The sequence below is a fragment of the Eleutherodactylus coqui genome, chromosome 5 (genome assembly GCF_035609145.1).
Source record: "Eleutherodactylus coqui strain aEleCoq1 chromosome 5, aEleCoq1.hap1, whole genome shotgun sequence".
Classification (NCBI taxonomy): Eukaryota; Metazoa; Chordata; class Amphibia; order Anura; family Eleutherodactylidae; genus Eleutherodactylus; species Eleutherodactylus coqui.
This window is the reverse complement of record NC_089841.1, coordinates 27,627,876-27,654,960: the sequence shown is the minus strand read 5'-3', so window position 1 is coordinate 27,654,960 and position 27,085 is coordinate 27,627,876. Positions and strand designations below refer to the sequence as shown.

General features: G+C 42.6%; 1 protein-coding gene and 1 pseudogene across 1 annotated transcript in view; both read right to left on the bottom strand.

Annotated features, from left to right (window-relative positions):
* The window catches only part of LOC136629122 (zinc finger protein 135-like), a 489,576-nt gene that overhangs the window by 246,293 nt on the left and 216,198 nt on the right, over window positions 1-27,085 (bottom strand). The window lies entirely within an intron of this gene.
* Window positions 23,825-27,085, bottom strand: part of LOC136629165 (zinc finger protein OZF-like) — a 35,081-nt pseudogene continuing 31,820 nt past the window's right edge.

The following is a 27,085-nucleotide window of genomic DNA, read 5'->3' as shown; positions in this document are numbered from 1 at the left end:
TTCGCAGTGGACATGGGCAGAAGAATAGAACACCACCAATTCAGATGCCTGCCTTTCGGGTTAGCCTCAGCCCCCAGAATCTTTACCAAGATTATGGCGGAGGTAGCCGCCCACCTGAGAAAAAAATCGGTCCAAATAGTACCCTACCTGGACGATGTTCTAATAATAGCAGAGTCCAGAAAACTCCTAACAAAACACCTGGAGATAGTGCTGGAACTTCTCCAATCATTAGGGTGGATCATAAACTGGGAAAAATCCAGCCTAGATCCCGACAATCAGAAAACGTTTCTGGGAATAACACTTGACTCAGAATCGCAATGCTCCTACCTGCCCGAGGAGAAAATACAAAAAATTCAAAGAATAGTCAGAACCTTTCTACGAAGACGATTCTGCACAATTCGGGAAGCAATGTCTCTCCTGGGAAGCTTGACATCATGCATCCCAGGAGTAGCATGGGCCCAGGCCCACACAAGAGCCCTGCAGGCCGTAGTCCTATCCACGTGGGACAAAAGGCAGTCCTCGTTAGGAGCAAGAATGTACATCCCAAACGGGGTGAAAACATCCTTGCGTTGGTGGACATCTCCAGAGAACCTGCGGAGAGGGGTTCACTGGCTACAAAACCCAGCCACCCACATCACAACAGACGCAAGCGCCTGGGGATGGGGAGCGCACGTGGGGAACCAGTTCTTTCAGGGCCCCTGGCCTCAGAGGACAAAAGAACAGTCCTCAAATTACAGAGAACTACAGGCAGTATGGCAGGCTCTACAGCAGTTGGGCAACTCGCTACAGAACCAACACGTAAAGATACTGTCAGACAACATCACCATGGTCGCCCATATACGACACCAAGGGGGCACAAGATCTCCCGCCCTGCAAAGCATCACACGAAAAATCTTTCACTGGGCAGAGGGTCGGATCCTTTCGATCACGGCAACCCACTTGAAGGGGGCACTAAACAAAAAAGCAGACTTCCTCAGCAGGAAGCAAATAGACCCAGGACAATGGTCCCTCTCCCTAGAGGCATTCAGAGTCCTAACCAACCGGTGGGGGACCCCACAGTTGGACCTCTTCGCAACCAGGGAGAACACAAAAGTAGGCAGCTTTTTCTCCCTCCGGCCAGGAGATCGTCCAACAGCAGTAGACGCCCTGGGCCAGGACTGGGGACAGGGGCTGGTGTACGCCTTTCCTCCTATACCACTAATCCCCAGGGTCTTACAGCACTTCAGAACCCAGGTATGCACGCTAATCCTGGTGACCCCCTTCTGGCCAAAGAGAAGCTGGTTCAGTCTCCTGGCAACACTGAGCGTCCAGGACCCAGTCACCTTTCCTACCTGGACAGATCTCCTATCACAGGGGCCACTGAACCACCCCGGCCTAGACAGGCTCCATTTAACGGCATGGCTCTTGAGGAATCCTCACTAAGGAAAAAAGGATTCTCAGAGAAAGTAGTGGAAACCCTAATGTCCAGTAGAAAAAAGACGACCCACCTGATCTACCAGAAGGTCTGGAGAAGATTTTCCTCATGGAGACAGGGAAGGGACCACGGGGATTCTATCCCCGACACTCCGCTAATCTTAGAATTCCTGCAGGAGGGTCTAGAGATGGGCCTCTCCCCGAGCACCCTAAAAGTCCAGGTCTCAGCCCTTAGCGCCATTTGCGACACAAAATTCGCAGACGACAGATGGGTCCACAGGTTCCTAACAGCGGCAACTAGGCTACGTCCTAGGCCCATAAAGCTGTTTCCAGATTGGAATCTTAATTGGGCTCTAAGGGCCATGACAACGGTACCATTCGAACCGATCGAGGGGCTACCTATTAAAATGCTCACAATTAAAACCATCTTTTTAGTAGCTATCACCTCTGCAAGGCGGGTTAGCGAGTTACAGGCTCTGTCTATCCGCCACCCGTTCATGAAAATCACAGACACCAAACTAATATTTAAAACAGACCCTGCCTTTTTTCCAAAAGTAGTGTCAGACTTTCATAGGTCCCAGGATATAATAATCCCCTCATTTTTCAGTAACCCAAAAAACGAGGAAGAAAAAACCCTAAACTGCCTGGACGTTAGGAGAGCAGTCCTAGCCTACATAGAGACAACGAACCACTGGAGACGGGACGACAGCTTGTTCGTCCAGATCAGTGGCCCAAATAAAGGTAACAAAGCGGCAAAAAGGTCCATAGCCAGGTGGATCCGCCTGGCCATCATAGAATCCTACAAGGCCCTCGGGAAGGAAATCCTGTTAGCTCTTAAAGCCCATTCCACAAGGGCAGTAGCATCCTCATGGGCCGAACATAGCTCAGCCTCGGTCGAGCAGATATGCAAGGCCGCAGTCTGGAAGAAACCCCATACATTCGTTAAACATTATAGGGTTAAAGTGCAGCAGGACGAGGACATGGCCTTCGGCCACAAAGTCCTCTCGGCAGCAATCCCACCCTAAAAAGACTTTAGTTGGTACGTCTCAATTTGGTGCTGTCGTGGAGACGACTGGGGGAAAAAATAGATTATACCTACCCGATAATCGGGTTTCCAGTAGTCTCCACGACAGCAACCGTACCTTTCCCCCCCTAAGGAAGTAATATAATATATAAAATTCAGAAAATAAATAAATAAATAATTAAATAAATAAAACCCCGGTTAGGGGAAGAAATTTAAGTTTAGCTCCTGCCCCGGCAATTCGTTAGAATCCACTGAGGAAGGTGGGGAAGGGGGGAGCTTTTAACCTCTCAGTATGTTCCTGTCCTACCACGAGGAGGCAATCTCAATTTGGTGCTGTCGTGGAGACTACTGGAAACCCGATTATCGGGTAGGTATAATCTATTTTTTTGTATTAATGAGTTTGTTTTGTGTTTCAGTAGAACAGCGCTTCCGTAAGAGATAGGGAGAAGCAAGCAGGATGTTCTACAGCCCCCCCCCCCCCTCCCCCGGAGGGTGCGGACCCTCTAGTGCTTATCTAGTGATAACAGGAGTACCCAGTGATGTCAGGAGGATGTGGCCCCTGTAATACACGGCTGTTACACCCGCCGCATACAGCCATTTGTATTCTGCTATAAAACCCACCTAGTAAAGCGGAGACTCAGCCCACGTAACACATGACGTGTCCATAGAATGATTCCGAGCTCGAACCAACCTCACCCAATTAGTCACCCGCATTATATCTAACACTCCAAATTCTGAACCCCAGAACTTCTCATATTCCCCTTTGGTGGATCTGGGGGAGATGTTCTTTATTGCCGGCTGAGCTGCAGTTTGTATTAGTGCTGTTTAGGGATATAGGACTTCTAGATCATTCTTTACTCGATTTTTGGGGAGACGAGGCGACTACAAATCAGCCATTCTAGCATTACATTTTCTCTCTTATATAACATTCACTATGTGGCATAAATACCATGCTGCTTTAACCCTTTTCTTGCTGACTATGAATCTCTCAGTGAGGCGCTCCAGTAGGTAATAACGTAGGTGGAATATCCTTGCTCCTAATGGCTGTATCTCAGGCTGTATTGTGGCTGGAGGACCGATTTTATGCTGGTTTAAAAGCCAATAATGTGGAATGTTGGCTCTTGCCACAATACAGCCTGAGATACAGAAGGTTGAAGTGGGGAATAAAGTGACAGCTGCACAGACCTGCAGCTCTCAGTCCGGTCATTCCTGGGTTTCTATAGGCTTTATCTCAGGCTGTGTTGCACATAGTGCATCCATCATCGCCTTGTTTTACATCCAAAAGTTTTAGAAAAAAAGGGACCGTTTTTTGAAGCTATCTGCTACACAACCTGAGGTAGAGAAAGTGGAAATGGTGCCAACCTCTTTAGTCAGCTTTCAGTTTAAGGGCCCTCTTAGAAGGAAGGATTATCATTTTAAAAAATTGTTCAAATGAGCGAAAGGGTGTACTAGGTATTGTGGATGTAGCAGAGCTGTATGTGTGTAATGTACACGCTCCTGTACTGTATGTGTATTGTGGATGTAGCAGAGCTGTATGTGTAATGTACACGCTCCTGTACTGTGTGTGTATTGTGGATGTAGCAGAGCTGTATGTGTGTAATGTACATGCTCCTGTACTGTATGTGTATTGTGGATGTAGCAGAGCTGTATGTGTAATGTACGCGCTCCTGTACTGTATGTGTATTGTGGATGTAGTAGAGCTGTATGTGTGTAATGTACACGCTCCTGTACTGTATGTGTATTGTGGATGTAGCAGAGCTGTATGTGTGTAATGTACACGCTCCTGTACTGTATATGTACTGTGGATGTAGCAGAGCTGTATGTGTAATGTACACGCTCCTGTACCCCTCAGTTCGGTTTTTCTGCACCGAGGACAAAGCGTTGTATAGCTCTCCATGAACACGCACTAGCACACCACGTACACAACGACACGTACCGTATGCACTCCATACACATGAGCACATGCTAGCAGACTCCATAATCCTCACCATACATGCCCTCATGCAGGAGAAAACCTGCAAATATCCAAAAATGAGCCTAAAGTTCCTGTAGATTCCTCCGGCCGCAGGCAGCAGCTTACCTAGATGCACAGCTGTAACTGTATCTGCCTGCACACTGTGTACCACGTGGTGCCCAACAACCAATGAGGTGGCTGGATTAGTCAATGCTACTGAAGTGTGGTGGAAAAGAAATATATGTCTCTCATACCTCCACCGGGGTAGATGCTGGAATGGAGGGGCTCCAAGGAGGTCTGAGGACAGGAAGTCACATGGTCTGAGGTCACATGACTGTAAGGGGAGGGGATTACTAATTCTGTAGGCATATTTCCCCTTTCAGCCGCAGTTCTCTGGCGCATTCAGCCAATCAGCTGGCTGGAATCGGCACCACGTGACCACACAGCGTGCACGCGGATTGCCTTCAGCAGCCGTGTGCACTACACACTACACTTAAAGGGGTTGTTCCGTGAAATCAAGTGGGGTTATACACTTCTGTATGGCCATATTAATGCACTTTGTAATGTACATCGTGCATTAAATATGAGCCATACAGAAGTTATACACTTACCCCCTCTGCTGCTGGCGTCCACGTCTCCATGGCGCCGACTAACGCTGTCTTCTCCTTCCATTAGACGCGCTTGCGCTGTGCGGTCTTCTGCTCTGTTCAATGGGCCTATACCTAACCCTAGGTCTTCTGCGCATGCGCAGACCAAGTCTCCGGTGCGAGCACGCCGGAGCGGCCCTGGCAACTGGCGTCCTGTATTGCCTGTGCCTATAATCGCTGTACAAGCGATAAGGCATGGCAGAGCAGTAGCTCTGCCATGCCTTATAACAGCGATCATCGGTACAGTGTTGTAAGTCCCTCAGAGGGACTCAAATAGTATTAAAAAAAAAAGTGTAAAAGAAAAATGTAAAAAAAATGTAAAAAACCCCCTTTTTTTATGCTTTTTCTAATGGGAGATTTTCTAAATGGAAAAAAAAGTTAAAACCCCACATATTGGGTATTGACGCGTCCGTAACGACGTGTACAAAAAGGTAAACATGCTTTTTATTTTGTACGACAAAAAGCGTAAAAAAAACCGCTAAAAAACAGAGGCAAAATGCTAATTTTTAGCATTTTGCCTCCCAAAAAATGCAATAAAAGTGATCAAAAAAGCCGCACATTCCCCAAAATGGTACCAATACAAAACTACAGCTCGCCTCGCAAAAAATAAGCCCTCATAAAGCTCCATACATAGAAAAATAAAAAAGTTACAGGACTTTGAATGCAGCTATAGAGAAAAAAAAAAGATTTCCCAAAAAAGGGGGTTTTATTGCAAAAAAGTGTAAAAACCTAAAAAAAATATAACAATTTAGGTATCGTTGTTACCGTACCGACCCGCAGAAAAAATTTAGTGTGTCATTTATGCTGCATGATTAACGCTGTAAAAAAAAGAAAAAAGAAATCTGTCAGAATTGATGCGTTTTCTCTCCCTGTTATCATAAAAAAAATAAATAATTTTACGATATAGTCTATGTACCCAAAAGTGGCACCGATAAAAACTACAGCTCGCCACGCAAAAAACAAGCCCTTATACGGCCAGGTCGACGGAAAAATAAAAAAGTTATGGCTTTTGAAAAATGGAGATGGAAAAATACCAAAAAATTGCTTGGTCCTCAACGCCAAAATAGGCCATGTCATTAAGGGGTTAATCATTACCTTTTGATTTTGGGACCCTTGTTTCTTATTAAGTCCCCTTTTCTGGTATACCCTCCATATGTCTCCTCTGCTCATACCATCTATTGTGCCTCTCATGGCCTCATCTTTCAATAATGCAGCAAACATTTATTTTCTAGTAACCTCAGCCTTATCACCAGTACTCTGTTCCCCATCTCCTGGTAGAAGATTGCTTGGCACCCCATTCTCCTACGTCTTCCAGTTGTCTCACAGCCTCCAGGACGGCTTCTGTTTCCTGTGCAGTTTGATTGACCAATAAAGCCATAATAACAGACTTGTACACTGGCAGGCACATTTAATTATTTTATTCCTCACACCTCATGGAAAGGATAGGTGAATGAACTGAGATCAGAATAGCTCTCCTACAGACATAAATGGTCGGAAATAAAAAAAGGATGAAAGGGTTTGGACTTACCCGGTACTAAGTGAGGTCCCACAGTGCGGGGGCCTCACTAGTATCTCCAGGTCCAGGAGCGCCTGTAATATAGATAGTTCTTCCTCCCAATCCTCAATCGGAGAGCTTCTCAGATCCTTGTGTCCACCCAGTGACAGGGGACCCAAATATAGTACAATCCGGTGATAAAAGAAAAAATGATCCAAGCGCTTCCCGGGATAGACAGATCCTCTATATGGAAAGTTTCTCCTTAGTTTATTTGCAACGCGTTTCAGCCCATACAAAAGGGCCTTTTTCAAGCATATAACACAATACATAGCAATCCTTTATATGCCTCTCTAACTGCTTCACAGGAACATTCTGCAGATGAAGAATTAATAGAGCTTGATCAAGCTAAAACATATGGTATCTTCAACATCTCTAACCATTTATTAAAGAGGAAAGAGGTAGAATTACTGACAAAAGGGCTAGGGCATAGGCGGACCCAAGTAACATTTCTGTAGCAAAACTATAGGCAGACCCATGTAACATTTCTGTAGCAAAACTATAGGCAGACCCATGTAACATTTCTGTAGCAAAAGTATAGGCAGACCCATGTAACATTTCTGTAGCAATAGTATAGGCGGACCCCAGTAACATTTCTGTAGCAAAAGTATAGGTGAACCCCTCAAACCATGTTGCACACCACTGTTCATTGGTCGTCCGCGCGCTCACTAAAAAACATCCACACTTTGAACACCTAGCCCTCTGCACGGAGGCTTGCCGCGAGGGGCTGCTTTGGGAAACAGTTGGGGGATTCTTCACTCTGGCCCTGCCTCTACCCCTGGCCACTTCACTGCCTCTTCCAACCTGTCCTGCTGCTGCACTTGCCTCCCCCTCTGAAGCCCTGTCCTCAGTAGGCTTAGCAAACCAGGTGGGGTCAGTCACCTCATCGTCCAGCTGCTCTTCCCCTGAATCCTCTGTGTGCTCCTCCCTCGGACTTACTGCCCTTACTAGTACCTCACTGACAGACAACTGTGTCTCATCATCCTCATCCACAAAAAGCTCTTGAGACAGTTGCCGGAAGTCCCCAGCCTCATCACCCGGACCCCGGGAACTTTCCAAAGGTTGGGCATCTGTCACGACAAACTCCTCAGGTGAGAGAGAAATCGTTTCTTCCCCACTCATGGCAGGGACCCGAGAACAGTTCCTGGGAGTCTGCCTCCTCAGAATATCTCATTTTCACGGAGTAAGGAGGCTGGGAGGAAGGAGGAACAGCAGCCAGAGGATTCAGAGTTGCAGTCCCTAGGCCAGGAGTAGTGGACTGCGTAGAAGACTGGGTGGTCGATACATTGCTAGAGGCGTTTTTTACCATCTATGACAGAACCTGCTCGCACTGCTCTGTTTGTAACAAGGTCTACCACGCGGACCCATAAATTGTGATATGAAGCTGGGGAGCCCAGAAACTTGCCTCTCCTAATCCTTGCAGCAGTCGGCTGTGATTTACTGCGACCAGGAACTCGGCCTGTGCCCACACCTTCACTTGCACGTCCGCGTCTTTGACCCTTACCCCTACTCTTCATCATGGTGGATTAAGAATAGAGCAGGGCCCAAATAAATTATCCCCCTGTACAGCACTGACAACTGTGGCTTAATTCACCGCACACAGAGACTTGTAGATAGCGGAGGCTCTATGCTGTGACTTGAAAAAATTAACCCGCTGTCTTGCGCTGATACCTGAATATACTTTGCAGTGGCCCCGGTAATATTACAGTACTGTTTAGCAGTGAGACCTCTGTCTAATGCACTGCAGACACAGAACGATATAACTGAAGTCATTTGCAGTAGGCTAGGAAATTTTAGAGTGCAGTTTCATGGTGCGAGCTGGTTGTACGGCACTGCAGGCTGAGCTCGCTATTACTGAAAGGCTGGGAACAGGCCTAGATGCGTAATACAAAAATTGATGCACTACTACTCCCAGTCAGCCACAACTATAATGCACACGGTCAGATGTAGCCCTAAAAAGGACCGTTGGGGTTCTTGAAGACAGGATCCTACGCTAACACTTGCCCTATATAAGCAGCTCTTTGCCTCAACTCTGCCTACGGCACTGCAGACATAGAGCAGTATAGCTGAAATGGCCTGCACAGCCCGAGATGCTTGGAAAAAAAAATTGGTGCACTACTGCTCCCAGCCAGCCACAACAGTGATGCACACTATAAGGAATAGCCCTAAGAAGGACTGTTGGGGTTCTTGAAGACAGGATCCTATGCTAACACTATCCCTGTATAAGAAGTAGCCTAACCCCAGCTAGCATGCGCCTGTAGCGTGCCCCAGGCGGGACCAGTTTAAGTACTTGACGGGCATCTGACCAGTCCAGCCACTCACTACTGTGGGGGGAAGAGGGCTGGCACGTCACAGCAGGAAGTGGTAATGCCTTCCCCGCATGTCTATTGGCTAGAAAATGGCACTAAACATGCAGGGAAGGAAATGCAATTGACTCAAGTACCGCGTGTTGTTCGGCTCGAGTACCCTAATGCTCGGACGAGTGTGCTCGCTCATCTCTAGTGGTATGCAAGAATACAGATCCACAACATCACATGCAAGCCATTCATATTCCTTTTCCCATGTGAAACCATTACACTGCTGTATGACACACTTACAGTCAATAAGGTGTCCTGGTGTTCTACGTACCACAGGTTGCAGAGCATGGTCTACCCAGACACTTAACCCCTTAGTGACGGAGCTTTTTTGCATTTTTCCATTTATGTTTTTTCCTACTCCCTTTTAAAAAATCGTAGTTCCTTTGTTTATCCATCGACGTCACTGAATGAGGGTTTGTTTTTTGTGGGATGAGTTGTATTTTTGAATGGCACTATTTATTGTACCATACAATGTACTGAAAAACTTTTTAAAAATTCTAAGCGGAGAAAAATGGAAAAAAAAAAGACATTCCACCATCTTTCGGTGCGTCCTGTTTCTACAGCGCACAAACTAACAAAAAACGGCCTGATAACTTTATTCTATGGGTCAGTACCAAACTTATATAGTTTTTTTTTTGCTGTACTAATTGTATTTTTTTTAAAGATATTTAATTTTTAAAAATTGTATTCTGTGTCCATTTTCTGCGCACAATAACTTTTTTATTTATGGGGACATAGTTAAGTTAGGGCTCATTTTGTGCGGTACATCCTGTCATTTCCATTGGCACCATTTTCGCATACAATTGACTTTTTGATCGCTTTTTATTACATTTTTTCCCGGAGATAGGGTGACAAAAAAAACTGCATTTCGGGCGTTCTTTGTTTTTCTTTTGGACCACGTTCACCGTGCGGGGTAAATAATATGTTACTTTGATAGATTGGACTTTTACGGATGCAGCAATACCAAACACATTTTTGGTTTATTATTTTGTTTTTTTATTGCAAATATGGCAAAAGGGTTTTTTCTTTTGAAGTTTTATTACTTTTTTTTAAATAATTACCAAAACTTTATTGATCTTATTTTTACACTTTCTTTTAGTCCTCCTAGAAGAACCAACCAGCGATGCTTTGATCACTCCTGCAGTATGACGTAATGCTATAGCATTACGTCATACTGCTTTTTTGACAGGCAGTCTATGAAGTCACCCTTTCAGAAGGCCCCCAGCTGCCATGACATCTGCATAGCTCCCCCGATCTCACCGCGCGGGGAGGGGGGAGGGGGGGTTCAGGACCCCTGAACATCGTTCGGGGGATTTAAATGCCGCTGTCAGAATTGACAGCAGCATTTAAAGGGTTAATAGTCGCAATTGGCCGAACGGCCGATTGCAGCTATTGCCCGCGGTTGTCAGCTGTAATAACAGCTGATGCCCGCACTGTATGGAGGGAGATAGCAGCGCTATATCCCTCTATACACGTCTTGCAACAGCAGGATGTAAAAAGACTATAGGGCCGTCACTAAGGTGTTAAGTGCTTACAAGGAGACCCAATGCCTGCAACAATCGGACGCATAGGTGGAGGAAAAATGTTTTCATAGATTTTGGGTAATCCATAAAACATAACATAGTTATTGGGTGCTCTGGGTGTAGGAGAGTAGCTTCCTTATTTGTTAGAGCTTCCAGGGCATTGACCTTCTTCCAAAAGGTATGTAGTTTCTCCATGCATTCTTGTGTTGAATCTTCTTTGAGCCTTTCATTAGAGTTGATCATTGTCCAGCATTTTATGTATAAGATTTGGATATAATGTAGCCCACTAGCGTTTTTTTTACTGTGAAATTCGCAGCGTTTTTTTTTTCTGCAGGGGTGTTTGGGCTATGGGACATGCAAAGCTAAAATCGCGATATCGCGATTTTGCGCGATCACGATTTTTACATTACAAGTCCCATAGACCCCCTGCAGAAAAAAAACCTGCGAATTTCGCAGTGAAAAAAACCGCTAGTGGGTAGGCACCCTAATCCAACTTCTTTAGAATTATATTTTCATTAGCCTTTAGGATTTTCAGCATTTCGTATTGTTTTTTGATAGATTTCTGTAATTTGACTTCACTTTATGTAACTGTTTTTGTAATTCTTTTAATTCTGTTTCCATCATTTGCTGGAAGTCCTCCACACATTTCATTCTTGCTGACATAGGGTAGAAAGAACAGTTCCATATACAGTTAGGGCCAGAAATATTTGGACAGTGACACAAGTTTTGTTATTTTAGCTGTTTACAAAAACATGTTCAGAAATACAATTATATATATAATATGGGCTGAAAGTGCACACTCCCAGCTGCAATATGAGAGTTTCCACATCCAAATAGGAGAAAGGGTTTAGGAATCATAGCTCTGTAATGCATAGCCTCCTCTTTTTCAAGGGATCAAAAGTAATTGGACAATGGACTCTAAGGGCTGCAATTAACTCAGAAGGCGTCTCCCTCGTTAACCTGTAATCAATTAAGTAGTTAAAAGGTCTGGGGTTGATTCCAGGTGTGTGGTTTTGGATTTGGAAGCTGTTGCTGTGACCAGACAACATGCGGTCAAAGGAACTCTCAATTGAGGTGAAGCTGAATATCCTGAGGCTGAAAAAAAAGAAACAATCCATCAGAGAGATAGCAGACATGCTTGGAGTAGCAAAATCAACAGTCGGGTACATTCTGAGAAAAAAGGAATTCACTGGTGAGCTTGGGAACTCAAAAAGGCCTGGGCGTCCACGGAAGACAACGGTGGTGGATGATCGCCGCATACTTTCTTTGGTGAAGAAGAACCCGTTCACAACATCAACTGAAGTCCAGAACACTATCAGGGAAGTAGGTGTATCTGTCTCTAAGTCAACAGTAAAGAGAAGACTCCATGAAAGTAAATACAAAGGGTTCACATCTAGATGCAAACCATTCATCAATTCCAAAAATAGACAGGCCAGAGTTAAATTTGCCGAAAAACGCCTCAAGAAGCCAGCCCAGTTCTGGAAAAGTATTCTGTGGACAGATGAGACAAAGATCAACCTGTACCAGAATGATGGGAAGAAAAAAGTTTGGAGAAGAAAGGGAACGGCACATGATCCAAGGCACACCACATCCTCTGTAAAACATGGTGGAGTCAACGTGATGGCATGGGCATGCATGGCTTTCAATGGCACTGGGTCACTTGTGTTTACTGATGACATAACAGCAGACAAGAGTAGCCGGATGAATTCTGAAGTGTACCGGGATATACTTTCAGCCCAGATTCAGCCAAATGCTGCAAAGTTGATCGGACGGCGCTTCACAGTACAGATGGACAATGACCCCAAGCATACAGCCAAAGCTACCCAGGAGTTCATGAGTGCAAAAAAGTGGAACATTCTGCAATGGCCAAGTCAATCACCAGATCTTAACCCAATTGAGCATGCATTTCACTTGCTCAAATCCAGACTTCAGACGGAAAGACCCACAAACAAGCAAGACCTGAAGGCTGCGGCTGTAAAGGCCTGTCAAAGCATTAAGAAGGAGGAAACCCAGCGTTTGGTGATGTCCATGGGTTCCAGACTTAAGGCAGTGATTGCCTCCAAAGGATTCGCAACAAAATATTGAAAAAAAAATATTTTGTTTGGGTTATGTTTATTTGTCCAATTACTTTTGAGCTCCTAAAATGTGGAGTGTTTGTAAAGAAATGTGTACAATTCCTACATTTTCTATCAGATATTTTTGCTCAACCCTTTAAATTAAACGTTACAATCTGCACTTGAATTCTGTTGTAAAGGTTTCATTTCAAATCCAATGCGGTGGCATGCAGAGCCCAACTCGCGAAAATTGTGTTACTGTCCAAATATTTCTGGCCCTAACTGTATTCATGCTTAGTTTCTCTTTTTTATTCTCTATTTCTGTACTTGCACTCTCTCTTTCCAAATCCTGAAGATCTAGTAGTACCATTACTTCAGCAAAATGTTTTCTTTGGTATTCATTGTGTTTTGCTAATCCCTCTAGAATTAACATTTTCATTATCCATATTGGCTTCAAAGAAATGTTTTTTTGTAACTACAAGGGCTCTGACGAACCGATTCAGATCGGTAAAGGTTGGAAATAATTCAAAATCTTCACCCGGTACAAAATGTAGTCCTTTATTTAGAACCTATAGTTGTTCTTCAGATGTAACAACAGGGGTTAGAAGTCCTATGTTATTATTCATTTCCTCCCCACCGACTCGGGTATCTCCTTTTTCTTTCTAGCTCTTCTAACCCGTTTTTTGATGTTCTTGGTTTGTTTTCATTTCTGATGGTGGAATCTTCTGAGCTTGATTGGTTACGGCTTCACCATTTATAATTTGTATCCCATTCCATAAAATCAGACGAGGAGAAGGTTACTCTTGTTCATGACTTGTTGTTCTGCCCTTTATCTTTCAAAATCGATTCCGGTTTCCTGTGACGGGTGTTACCTTTCCATTTGTAGAATTCTCCTCTGTTGTAATCTGTTTGGTCCCTCTCAAATTTGTGTTTCTTTATCAGCATGATGGATTCCTCCAGTTTAAATCGATTTACCTTGATGCTTATCTGCATATTTTCATATTCAGTCAGACTGACTGTTTCTATAAGTGATTTCTCAGTTCCTCCAATGTTCATTTTTAGTTCTTGAAGCTTGTATTGTTCATATTTCATAATCAGCTCCAGAAGCCTTAAAGGGGTTGTCCCACGCCGAAACGGGTTTTTTTTTTTAACCCCCCCCCCCCCTGTTCGGCACGAGACAAACCCGATGCATAGGTTAAAAAAAAAACGGTACAGTACTTACACGAATCGCCGCTCCCCGCCGACTTCTTACTTACCTGGTGAAGATGGCCGCCGGGATCTTCACCCTCGGTGGACCGCAGGGCTTCTGTGCGTTCCATTGCCGATTCCAGCCTCCTGATTGGCTGGAATCGGCACGTGACGGGGCGGAGCTACACGGAGCCGGCATCCTGCACGAGCGGCCCCATTGAGAACAGAAGAAGACCCGGACTGCGCAAGCGCGACTAATTTGGCCACTAGACGCCGAAAATTAGTCGGCTCCATAGAAACGAGGACGCTAGCAACGGAACAGGTAAGTGAAAAACTTCTTATAACTTCTGTATGGCTCATAATTAATGCACAATGTACATTACAAAGTGCATTAATATGGCCATACAGAAGTGTATAGACCCACTTGCTGCTGCGGGACAACCCCTTTAAGGAACATTCCGACAAGATATTATTCCATTTCTCTGTAAATTCTGTCCAGAACACGGTTGTAGGTTTTTCTTATGTGTAACCCCTTGCGGATCATCGTCAACTTGCTATACTTAGTGACTGCATGCATGTCTCTCCATGTTTTTAGTTCTTTTCTTTATCCAAAGAGTTGAATAGAGACTTGGTTTCAGCATTAGATTGTAAGGCCTCAGGTGTAGAACTAAATACAGGTGATTGTGGGCTGTATGTGTAAAATGTCATAGTCTACAGCTTATCTATATATAGTTGTAGACCACAACAATTCAATAGTTAACCTTGCAGGTGCCAATTAGCAATGAACAAATACATGCACAAAACAATTTATGTCTTAATGTAATAATAAGCACATACTGTCATTTAATTTAAGCATGAAACTAGAGGTTGCACAAATATTAGCCTGCATGGCAGGGGTTACAATTGGAAATAATTTGCAGGACCAATAAAATAGCTGTGAGCTGCGTTTTCATTGCGGCTTTGCTCAAAAAACAAATGAAGATGCTTCTGTGATTTTCATATGGGACAATTGTGTCAAGGAGAATTCTGAGGAGATTCTCTGCTTTGCAGAAACTTTCTCCTCCTGACAGAATCTGTCAGTCATATTCTAATTGGAAATAAAAAAAATCAATAAGTAAATCTATATATATATATAAAGACGAAAGCCCTCACTGACTGACTGACTGACTGACTGACTGACTGACTGACTGACTGACTGACTGACTCACTGACTGACTGACTCACTCACTGACTGACTGACTCACTGACTGACTGACTCACTCACTGACTGACTGACTCGCCAAAAGTTCTCCAACTTCCCGATATCGTAGAAACATGAATTTTGGCAGAAGCATAGATTATCTCCAAAATAGGAAAAGTAATTGGGTCCCAACTCGATTATTCAATTCTAGCGCAAAAGAATTGGCGTCGAAATTTTTAGTACATAATCTAAATCTGTCACTTCCCAATGTCATAGAAACTTAAAATTTGGCACGGGCATTGATTATATCATAAATAGGAAAAGTTAATATGTCCCAACTCGATTATTCAATTCTATGCGCAAAAGAATTAGCGTGCAAATTCTACGTACGGAATCTAATTTTCTCACTTTCCGGTGTCATAGAAACGGGAAATTTGGCACGAGCATTGATTATGTCATAAATAGGAAAAGCTAATGGGTCCCAACTCGATTATTCAATTCTATGCGCAAAAAAATTGGCGTCAAACTTTTACGTGCGGAATGTAATTTCTTCCCTTTCCGGTGTCATAGAAACAGGAAATTTGGCATGAGCATTGATTATGTCATAAATAAGAAAAGCTAATGGGTCCCAACTCCATTATTCAATTCTATGCGCAAAAGAATTAGCGTCCAAATTTTACGTACGGAATGTAATTTTTTCACTTTCCGGTGTCATAGAAACGTGAAATTTGGCACAAGCGTTGATTATGTCATAAATAAGAAAAGCTAGTGGGTCCCAACTTGATTGTTCAATTCTAGTGCAAAAGAATTAGCATCCAAATTTTATGTACGTAATCTAATTCTCTCACTTCCTAATGTCATTTTATATAAAGGAAACGTCGCATGGTTGCCTTCCTGTGGTATTTCCGGGGTAACGCAGAGAACTATGCAAAATGGTGAACATATGTTTTTCCGGTATCTCTAAAGTAACCACGACTTCATAAGATTTTCCGTGTGAACACCAGATAAACACCAGTACCAAATTAACTCGGGCGAAGCCGGGTATATCAGCTAGTATATCTATATATATAAAGCTGAAAGCCCTCACTGACTCACTGACTGACTCGCCAAAAGTTCTCCAACTTCCCGATATCGTAGAAACATGAATTTTGGCACGAGCATAGATTATCTCCCAAATAGGAAAAGTAATTGGGTCCCAACTCGATTATTCAATTCTAGCGCAAAAGAATTGGCGTCGAAATTTTACGTACATAATCTAAATCTGTCACTTCCCAATGTCATAGAAACTTAAAATTTGGCACGGGCATTGATTATGTCATAAATAGGAAAAGTTAATGGGTCCCAACTTGATTATTCAATTCTATGCGCAAAACAATTAGCGTCCAAATTTTACGTACGGAATGTAATTTTCTCACTTTCCGGTGTCATAGAAACGGGAAATTTGGCACGAGCATTGATTATGTCATAAATAGGAAAACTGCAAAGGTCCCAACTCGATTATTCAATTCTATGCGCAAAAGAATTGGCGTCAAAATTTTACGTGCGGAATGTAATTTCTTCCCTTTCCAGTGTCATAGAAGCAGGAAATTTGGTACGAGCATTGATTATGTCATAAATAAGAAAAGCTAATGGGTCCCAACTCCATTATTCAATTCTAGCGCAAAAGAATTGGCGTCCAAGTTTTACGTACGGAATGTAATTTTTTCACTTTCCGGTGTCATAGAAACGGGAAATTTGGCACGAGCATTGATTATGTCATAAATAGGAAAAGCTAATGAGTCCCAACTCGATTATTCAATTCTAGCGCAAAAGAATTGGCGTCAAAATTTTACGTGCAGAATGTAATTTTTTCACTTTCCGGTGTCATAGAAACATGAAATTTGGCACGAGCATTGATTATGTCATAAATAGGAAAAGCTAATGGGTCGCAACTCGATTATTCAATTCTAGCGCAAAAGAATTAGCGTCCAAATTTTACGTGCGGAATGTAATTTTTTCACTTTCCGGTGTCATAGAAACGGGAAATTTGGCACGAGCATTGATTATGTCATACATAGGAAAAGCTAATAGGTCCCAACTCGATTATTCAATTCTAGCGCAAAAGAATTGGCGTCGAAATTTTACGTACGGAATGTAATTTTTTCACTTTCCGGTGTCATAGAAACGGGAAATTTGGCACGAGCATTGATTATGTCATAAATAGGAAAAGTTCGTAGGTCCCAACTCGATTATTCAATTCTAGCGCAAAAGAATTGGCGTCGAAATTTTAAGTACGGAATGTAATTTTTTCACTTTCCGGTGTCATAGAAACGGGAAATTTGGCACGAGCATTGATTATGTCAGAAATAGGAAAAGCTAATGGGTCCCAACTCGATTATTCAATTCTAAGCGCAAAAGAATGTGTCCAAATTTTACGTATGTAATCTAATTCTCTCACTTCCTGATGTCATTTTATATAAAGGAAACGTCGCATGGTTGCCTTCCTGTGGTATTTCCGGGGTAACGCACAGAGCTATGCAAAATGGTGAACATATGTTTTTTCCTCAGTATCTCTAAAGTAACCACGACTTCATAAGATTTTCTGTGTGAACACCAGATAAACACCAGTACCAAATTAACTCGGGCGAAGCCGGGTATATCAGCTAGTATATATATAAAGCTGAAAGCCCTCACTGACTGACTGACTGACTGACTGACTGACTGAGTCGCCAAAAGTTCTCCAACTTCCCGATATCGTAGAAACATGAATTTTGGCGCAAGCATAGATTATCTCCAGAATAGGAAAAGTAATTGGGTCCCAACTCGATTATTCAATTCTAGTGCAAAAGAATTAGCGTCCAAATTTTACGTACGGAATCTAATTTTCTCACTTTCCGGTGTCATAGAAACTTGAAATTTGGCACGAGCATTGATTATGTCATAAATAGGAAAAGTTAATGGGTCCCAACTCGATTATTCAATTCTATGCGCAAAAGAATTGGCGGCCAAATTTTACGTATGGAATCTAATTTTCTCACTTTCCGGTGTCATAGAAACTTGAAATTTGGCACGAGCATTGATTATGTCATAAATAGGAAAAGTTAATGGGTCCCAACTCGATTATTCAATTCTATACGCAAAAGAATTGGCGTCAAAATTTTACATGCGGAATGTAATTTTTTCACTTTCTGGTGTCATAGAAACGGGAAATTTGGCACGAGCATTGATTATGTCATAAATAGGAAAAGCTAATGGGTCCCAACTCTATTATTCAATTCTTTGCGCAAAAGAATTAGCGTCCAAATTTTACGTGCGGAATGTAATTTTCTCACTTTCCGGTGTCATAGAAACGGGAAATTTGGCATGAGCATTGATTATGTCATAAATAGGAAAAGCTAATGGGTCCCAACGTGAGTATTCAATTCTAGCGCAAAAGAATTTGCGTCGAAATTTTACGTACGGAATGTAATTTTTTCACTTTCCGGTGTCATAGAAATGGGAAATTTGGCACGAGCATTGATTATGTCATAAATAGGAAAAGCTAATAGGTCCCAACTCCATTATTCAATTCTATGCGCAAAAGAATTAGCGTCCAAATTTTACGTGCGGAATGTAATTTTCTCACTTTCTGGTGTCATAGAAACGGGAAATTTGGCACGAACATTGATTATGTCATAAATAGGAAAAGCTAACGGCTCCCAACTCCATTATTCAATTCTATGCGCAAAAGAATTAGCGTCCAAATTTTACGTACATAATCTAAATCTCTCACTTCCCAATGTCATAGAAACATGAAATTTGGCACGAGCATTGATTATGTCATAAATAGGAAAAGCTAATGGGTCCCAACTCCATTATTCAATTCTAGTGCAAAAGAATTAGCGTCCAAATTTTACGTACGGAATGTAATTTTTTCACTTTCCGGTGTCATAGAAACATGAAATTTGCCATAAGCATTGATTATGTCATAAATAGGAAAAGCTGATCGGTCCCAACTCGATTATTCAATTCTAAGCGCAAAAGAATAAGCGTCCACATTTTACATACGAAATCTAATTCTCTCATTCCCGATGTCATAGAAACTCGAAAATTGGCATGAGCATTGATTATATCATAAATAGGAAAAGCTAATGGGTCCCAACTCGATTATCCAATTCTATGCGCAAAAGAATTAGCGTCCAAATTTTATGTACGGAATTTAATTTTCTCACTTTCCGGTGTCATAGAAACGTGAAATTTGGCATGAGCATTGATTATGTCATAAATAGGAAAAGCTAATGGATCCCAACGCGATTATTCAATTCTAGCACAAAAGAATTGGCGTCGAAATTTTACGTGCGGACTGTAATTCTTTCACTTTCCGATGTCATAGAAACGGGAAATTTGGCACGAGCATTGATTATGTCATAAATAGGAAAAGCTAATGGGTCCAAACTCGATTATTCAGTTCTATGCGCAAAAGAATTAGCGTCCAAATTTTACGTACGGAATCTAATTCTCTCAGTTCTTGGTGTCATAGAAACATGAAATTTGGAACGGGCATTGAGTATGTGATAAATAGGAAAAGCTAATGGGTCCCAACTCCATTATTCAATTCTAAGTGCAAAAGAATTAGCGTCCAAATTTTACGTACAGAATCTAATTCTCTCACTTCCTAATGTCATTTTATAAAGGAAACGTCGCATGGTTGCCTCCCAGTGGTATTTCCTGGGTAACGCAGAGAACTATGCAAAATGGTGAATATATGTTTTTTCCTCAGTATGTCTAAAGTAACCCACAACTTCATAAGCTTTTCCGTGTGAACACCAGATAAACACCAGTACCAAATTAACTCGGGCGAAGCCGGGTATATCAGCTAGTATATATATAAAGACGAAAGCCCTCACTGACTCACTCACTGACTGACTCACTGACTGACTCGCCAACAGTTCGACAACTTCCCGATGTCGTAGAAACATGAATAGATTATCTCCAAAATAGGAAAAGCTAATAGGTCCCACCTCGATTGTTCAATTCTAAGCGCAAAAGAATAAGCGTCCACATTTTACATACGAAATCTAATTCTCTCATTCCCGATGTCATAGAAACTCGAAAATTGGCATGAGCATTGATTATGTGATTAATAGGAAAAGTTAATGGGTCCCAACTCGATTATTCAATTCTATGCGCAAAAGAATTGGCGGCCAAATTTTACGTACGGAATCTAATTTTCTCACTTTCCGGTGTCATAGAAACGTGAAATTTGGCGTGAGCATTGATTATGTCAGAAATAGGAAAAGCTAATGGGTCCCAACGCGATTATTCAATTCTAGCGCAAAAGAATTGGCGTCGAAATTTTATGTGCGGAATGTAATTCTTTCACTTTCCGGTGTCATAGAAATAGGAAATTTGGCACGAGCATTGATTATGTCATAAATAGGAAAAGCTAATGGGTCCCAACTCCATTATTCAATTCTATGCGCAAAAGAATTAGCGTCCAAATTTTACGTGCGGAATGTAATTTCTTCACTTTCCGGTGTCATAGAAACGGGAAATTTGGCACGAACATTGATTATGTCATAAAATAGGAAAAGCTAATGGGTCCCAACTTGATTATTCAATTCTATGCGCAAAAGAATTAGCGTCCAAATTTTACGTACATAATCTAAATCTCTCACTTCCCAATGTCATAGAAACATGACATTTGGCACAAGCATTGATTGTGTCATAAATATGAAAAGCTAATGGGTCCCAACTCGATTATGCAATTCTATGCGCAAAAGAATTAGCGTCCAAATTTTACGTGCGGAATGTAATTTCTTCACTTTCTGGTGTCATAGAAACGGGAAATTTGGCACAAACATTGATTATGTCATAAATAGGAAAAGTTAATTGGTCCCAACTCGATTATTCAATTATATGCGCAAAAGAATTAGCGTCCAAATTTTACGTACATAATCTAAATCTCTCACTTCCCAATGTCATAGAAACATGACATTTGGCACAAGCATTGATTGTGTCATAAATATGAAAAGCTAATGGGTCCCAACTCGATTATGCAATTCTATGCGCAAAAGAATTAGCATCCAAATTTTACGTACAGAATGTAATTTTCTCACTTTCCAGTGTCATAGAAATGTGAAATTTGGCACGAGCATTGATTATATCATAAATAGGAAAAGCTAATGGGTCCCAACTCGATTATCCAATTCTAAGCGCAAAAGAATTGGCGTCCAAATTTTACGTACGGAATCTAATTCTCTCAGTTCTTGGTGTCATAGAAACATGAAATTTGGAACGGGCATTGATTATGTCATAAATAGGAAAAGCTAATGGGTCCCAACTCGATTGTTCAATTCTAAGCGCAAAAGAATAAGCGTCCACATTTTACATACGAAATCTAATTCTCTCATTCCCGATGTCATAGAAACTCGAAAATTGGCATGAGCATTGATTATGTGATTAATAGGAAAAGCTAATGGGTCCCAACTCGATTATTCAATTCTATGCGCAAAAGAACTAGCGTCCTAATTTTATGTACGGAATGTAATTTTCACACTTTCCGGTGTCATAGAAACGTGAAATTTGGCACGAACATTGATTATATCATAAATAGGAAAAGCTAATGGGTCCCAACTCGATTATCCAATTCTATTCGCAAAAGAATTAGCGTCCAAATTTTATGTACGGAATGTAATTTTCACACTTTCCGGTGTCATAGAAACGTGAAAATTGGCATGAGCATTGATTATGTCATAAATAGGAAAAGCTAATGGGTCCAAACTCGATTATTCAGTTCTATGCGCAAAAGAATTAGCGTCCAAATTTTACGTATGGAATCTAATTCTCTCAGTTCTTGGTGTCATAGAAACATGAAATTTGGAACGGGTATTGAGTATGTCATAAATAGATAAAGCTAATGGGTCCCAACTCGATTATTCAATTCTAAGTGCAAAAGAATTAGCGTCCAAATTTTACGTACAGAATCTAATTCTCTCACTTCCTAATGTCATTTTACATAAAGGAAACGTCGCATGGTTACCTCCCGTGGTGTTTCCTGGGTAACGCAGAGAACTATGCAAAATGGTGAACATATGTTTTTCCGGTATCTCTAAAGTAACCACGACTTCATAAGATTTTCCGTGTGAAAACCAGATAAACACCAGTACCAAATTAACTCGGGCGAAGCCGGGTACATCAGCTAGTATTATATATGTGGAACTTGTTTAAACTGTATCTGCTTGTGAGTATTTTATACCCTCTTTATAAAAATTGTTTTTTTTTTCGTTTTTTTTATGAATAATGTCTGCATACAAGGATATCATTGGTCATATGTATATACTGAAAGTAGCTAATGATTGATAGATGAATATACTGTGTAAGATCTCTGAAATATCCTCCAGCATTTATAAGGTTAGCTGGGAGGAGGGAGGATCCCTAGTGAGCGTAATGTATAAGGGCTATCAGCTGTTTTTAAAAGAACGTTTTAAATGTGTGTTCAAGCAATGGTATGTCAGATGTGACTGAGACCGCTGTGGCGGTGGAAATGTGTTACCTGTAAAGCCTGATCACAAAACTAAGGATATAGGGAATGCCTTTATACATCTATCTATACAAGTTGTAACTTTGAAGAGATAGTATGGCACAATAGTCCATATCAGGGTGCAAACATGTGATTGTTCTCAGTTACAGAAATCAAGTAATCTTGTAGATATGATAGCTTTCAATGGCTAACAAAAATATATGATGTTGAAGTGATTTTTTTGGACCTGTGCGGGGCCCTTCCTCAGGCTTATAATGGAACAAATCTATAGCTGTATTTTCTAAATACACATGATCACATGGGAGGGCAGGAACATGGCAGAGGATGAGAGGGCACAGGCAGGTTTAGATAAATAGCATTTAGATAAAGAACATGGGGAGATAACCATAACAGTAAATAATTAGTCCAGTAACAAGGAATGTGAATTTCTACTTCAGACCTGCAAACAAGGAAAATTGAACAATATCTCTGCAGTCCCACCTATTGGATGGAAGCATTCCCTTAAATTATGTATGAGGTTTTAAAAAGTCTGTAAAACAAAGCCTTCTGGGTGCTCTCCTTGGGGGAGATACTACATCATCCCCAACCCACTCACCCCCAGGTGTCTCCACTCCCCCCTTCCCGATGCTCTTAAGGACACCCCTCTTGACCTCCTTGCAAACAATTACATTCAATCAGCGCAGAACTTGAAAATGTAAATCTCAGATCGGGCAGATATTGTCAGTACAAATACATAAGATTATACTTCTTCATACATTATAGCCATTGAAGGGGTTAATCCTCTCTCTCAGGTAGGTGATTGGCGCAGAAAACCTTTCCTACATGAGTCTTACTAGATTACGGAGATGTGTGTCCGGGTTTTGTTAGGCTTGAAGTCTAAGTAAGATCTTATGTATTTCTGTTGGCAGTATCTACCGGATTTGTAAATGTTTGACCCCAATATGGACTATTATGTCGCAGCAGATTTCCCAAGTTATCACTTATGTATAAAACTCTTGGCTCTCTTGCATTCTGTTAAGAGCTCACCTGAGTGTGAAACGTGTAGGTGGCTTGCTTGCGCCCCAAGTTTTGGAGTCCTGTATAAATAAAGTCTGATATGTTACACTGAAGTTGTAGAACCTTTCCCATGTGATCACAGCTGTATATTACTGTGTGCGACTCTTCCTAGTATATGACCCTATAGCGATGAGATGGAGGGGAGACGCCCTTGCTGGGCTCAGTGGTGGAATACGGTTCTTATAGTTATCATCTATGAAAGGATCATTCTCAAAACAAAAAAATGTCCTAACAAATTCCACAAAGTCCGGGATCTGCAGTGATTCCCCCCTCACTACTTATACACATAATGGGTACCAGCTCTCCCTCATCTCCATCAGTTCTGAGGAAACATCATCTAAAGGAAGAAGAAAGATCGGCCCAAATACAAACATGTAAGTTATACAAGTAAACTTTTATCAACAGTTAGAAACCAGTTTAGAGACGCAGTTATATGTATCAGTGTGAAATATTCTATGTACACGGCTGATATAAAGGTGGGTTATCTGGATGCTATTTGTTTCTGGATAACACATAATTATCAGTAATTACATACATTTCTTACTCATCACTTAGTGCCCTAAATTGCTTCCTTTTTCTTGTGTATGACATGTCACTTTACTTTTTACCTGTGTGAATTTTCTGATGCCGAATTAGCTTTGCTTTCTGTGTAAAACATTTCCCACAATCTGAACAGGAAAATGGTTTCTCTCCTGTGTGAATTCTCTGATGTGTAAAAAGGTGTACTTTCTGTGCAAAACATTTCCCACATTCTGAACAGGAAAAAGGTTTCTCTCCTGTGTGAATTCTCTGATGATCAACAACGTTTGATTTCAGTGCAAAACATTTCCCACATTCTGAACAAGAAAACGGCTTCTATCCTGTGTGAATTCTCTGATGTGTAAAAAGGTGTACTTTCTGTGCAAAACATTTCCCACATTCTGAACAGGAAAAAGGTTTCTCTCCTGTGTGAATTCTCTGATGATCAACAACGTTTGATTGCAGTGCAAAACATTTCCCACATTCTGAACAAGAAAACGGCTTCTCTCCTGTGTGACTTTTCTGATGATCAACAAGGTTTGATTTCACTGCAAAACATTTCCCACATTCTGAACAAGAAAACGGCTTCTCTCCTGTGTGAATTCTCTGATGTGTAAAAAGGCTTGCTTTCTGTGTAAAACATTTCCCACAGTCTGAACAAGAAAATGGCTTCTCTCCTGTGTGAATTCTCTGATGATCAACAAGGGTTGCTTTCTGTGTAAAACATTTCCCACATTCTGAACAAGAAAACAGCTTCTTTCCTGTGTGAATTCTCTGATGTGTAACAAGGCCTGATTTCGATGTAAAACATTTTCCACATTCTGAACAAGAAAACGGCTTCTCTCCTGTGTGACTTCTCTGATGTGTAAGTAGATGTGATTTAACTCGGAAACGTTCTACACATTTTTTACATGAATACGGCTTCTCTCCTGTATGGGTTTCTTGATGTTCTCCCTTTCTGTGACCTTTATCAGTGTGTGATGGATCAGAAGATGGGACCTGTATAAGAGGATCAGATGATGTATTTTGGCTGTGATGGGCTGTGGGGATATCTGGGATAATGGCAGGTTCTTCATATGTATCTTGTGTGATACCACAATCCTCTGCTTTAGTATCTGCAGATATCAGATCTCCCTCTGAGCTCCAGGTACCGTCATCTGCAGAGAGTAAAGCTGATTATTCTTTAATACTACAAACCTTATAAATGATGCTGATCTTTTATAACATTTCTATACAAATAGCAAGTCATGTAGCAAAATGTAATCATCATCTAAGGGTGCTTTTACACAGGCTGACAGACGCTAGAGTAATCACTGAAAAGAGCCATTACGGATGACTGTCAGCCCATGTAAACACGGATCCTGACAGAGCGAGTGAGTGAGAATCGCTCACTCATCGAAGTCACTTGGTTTGCAGCTCACTTAAACACTAAGTGATTGTCGGTGCAGAAGAAAAACCAAAAACTGCAGAATCGGGACTTACAAGCAAATTCTGGTTTTCCCCTCGTCATCCTGACAGCATACACCTGGAGGTTGTCCGCTGGACACCTGTTGGGACAGGAAGCGGAAAAAACACAAAAGGTAACTCCCACCACCGGCTCACCAGTGTCTTCCTGTCCCTACAGGACAGTCCAAGCGGAGCCTCCAGGTGTATGCTGGAGGTGAACAAGAGAAGAAGACTGTCCGCCCGTGGGGGGACGACTCTCTGTTCGGGATGGCAGGGCTTGCGCGGGTGAGACCCTACGAGGGGACCCTCACCCGCAGGATCTACCCAGCACTATTTCCCATCGTGGAAATCCTCCCCCAGTACACTGCCCAGAGGGGTAGTCGTACTGGCAGAAGCAGCCCCGGTACCTGAGGGCTCGGAACGCCGGCGTCTCCAGCGGGGATCCAGCACATCAGACAGAGGTATGCCAGCGTTGATAGGGGCGCTCGGGCCGGTCGGCGTGAGAGCGGCAGCGACTCCATGTGTGTCTCCTGGTCGGCAGCGCTCGGGTGCGGGTCCGGTCGGTGTGCGCGCGGCAGCGGCTCCATGTGTGTCTCCTGGTCGGCGGCATCCCTGTGTATGCGGCGTATCCCCCGGGTCCGGCGGCGTGACGTCAGCGTGGCCGCGTCACGTGGGGGGGGGGCCTCTCTTAAAAGGGGCGTGTCGGCGCCAAATTCTAAAATTTAAAGGCTGGATTCCCCTGCATGTCTCCTGTCTGCACCTTACTGAAGATGTCAGCCAGAGAGGACACTGAGAGCAGCCTGCTGGTGAGTAGACCTCCTGTGGGTCTTGTACCGGGGGGAGGAAGGGGAAAACAAGTATAGTGCTGGAAGTTCCTTTTGCTGTCTCCGTCTTTTAGGACAAAGATGCGCAAAAGGTTAGAGAGGCCAAAAAGCGAGTGCGAAAATGTCCAGTTTGCTTGCGGCGGCTAGAAGAAGGCCACACCAAGCCACTATGTGCGGACTGTACGGAGAAAGTAGTCCGTGAAGAGGGCTCCTCTGGCATGTCGGACATCCGATCCATGATCCGCGAGGAGATTGAAGCCTCTCTCTCATCTTTTTCTCTTCCGCCACCCACGAAAAGGGTGAGGCGGTCACGAATGGAAGAGTCAGACTCTGAGGAAGGACTCCTAGAAGATTCTCCCTCAGAATCCATGCCGCCTATGGAGGATGCAAGAAAGTACTTCTTTTCATCGGCGGACCTGGGTCAGCTGTTAACCGCGGTCTGACGCACCATGCAGGTGGAGGAAGAGGTGCCGCAGCAGCCATCCTTTCAGGACAGCCTGTTCAGGGGGCTCCTACCGCAGCCCAAACCGTCGTTCCCGGTTAACGATATCTTAAAACAGCTGATCCTGACAGAGTGGAAGCAGGCAGACCAAAAATTCTTCCTGTCCAAAGAATTTAAGGATCGGATGGTCTTCATACCAGAAGATATCGAGTTGCTGGAAACCGTCCCTAAGGTGGATCTGGCGGTTGCCAGGGTCTCAAAGAAAGCCGCCCTCCCCTTTGAGGACATTTCCCAACTGCGGGATCCACTAGATACCAGAGTGGATTCTGTGATGAAAAAGGCCTGGGAGGCTGCGGCCCTGACCGTTAAAGCCAACATCACGGCCACATCTGTGGTGAGATCTAT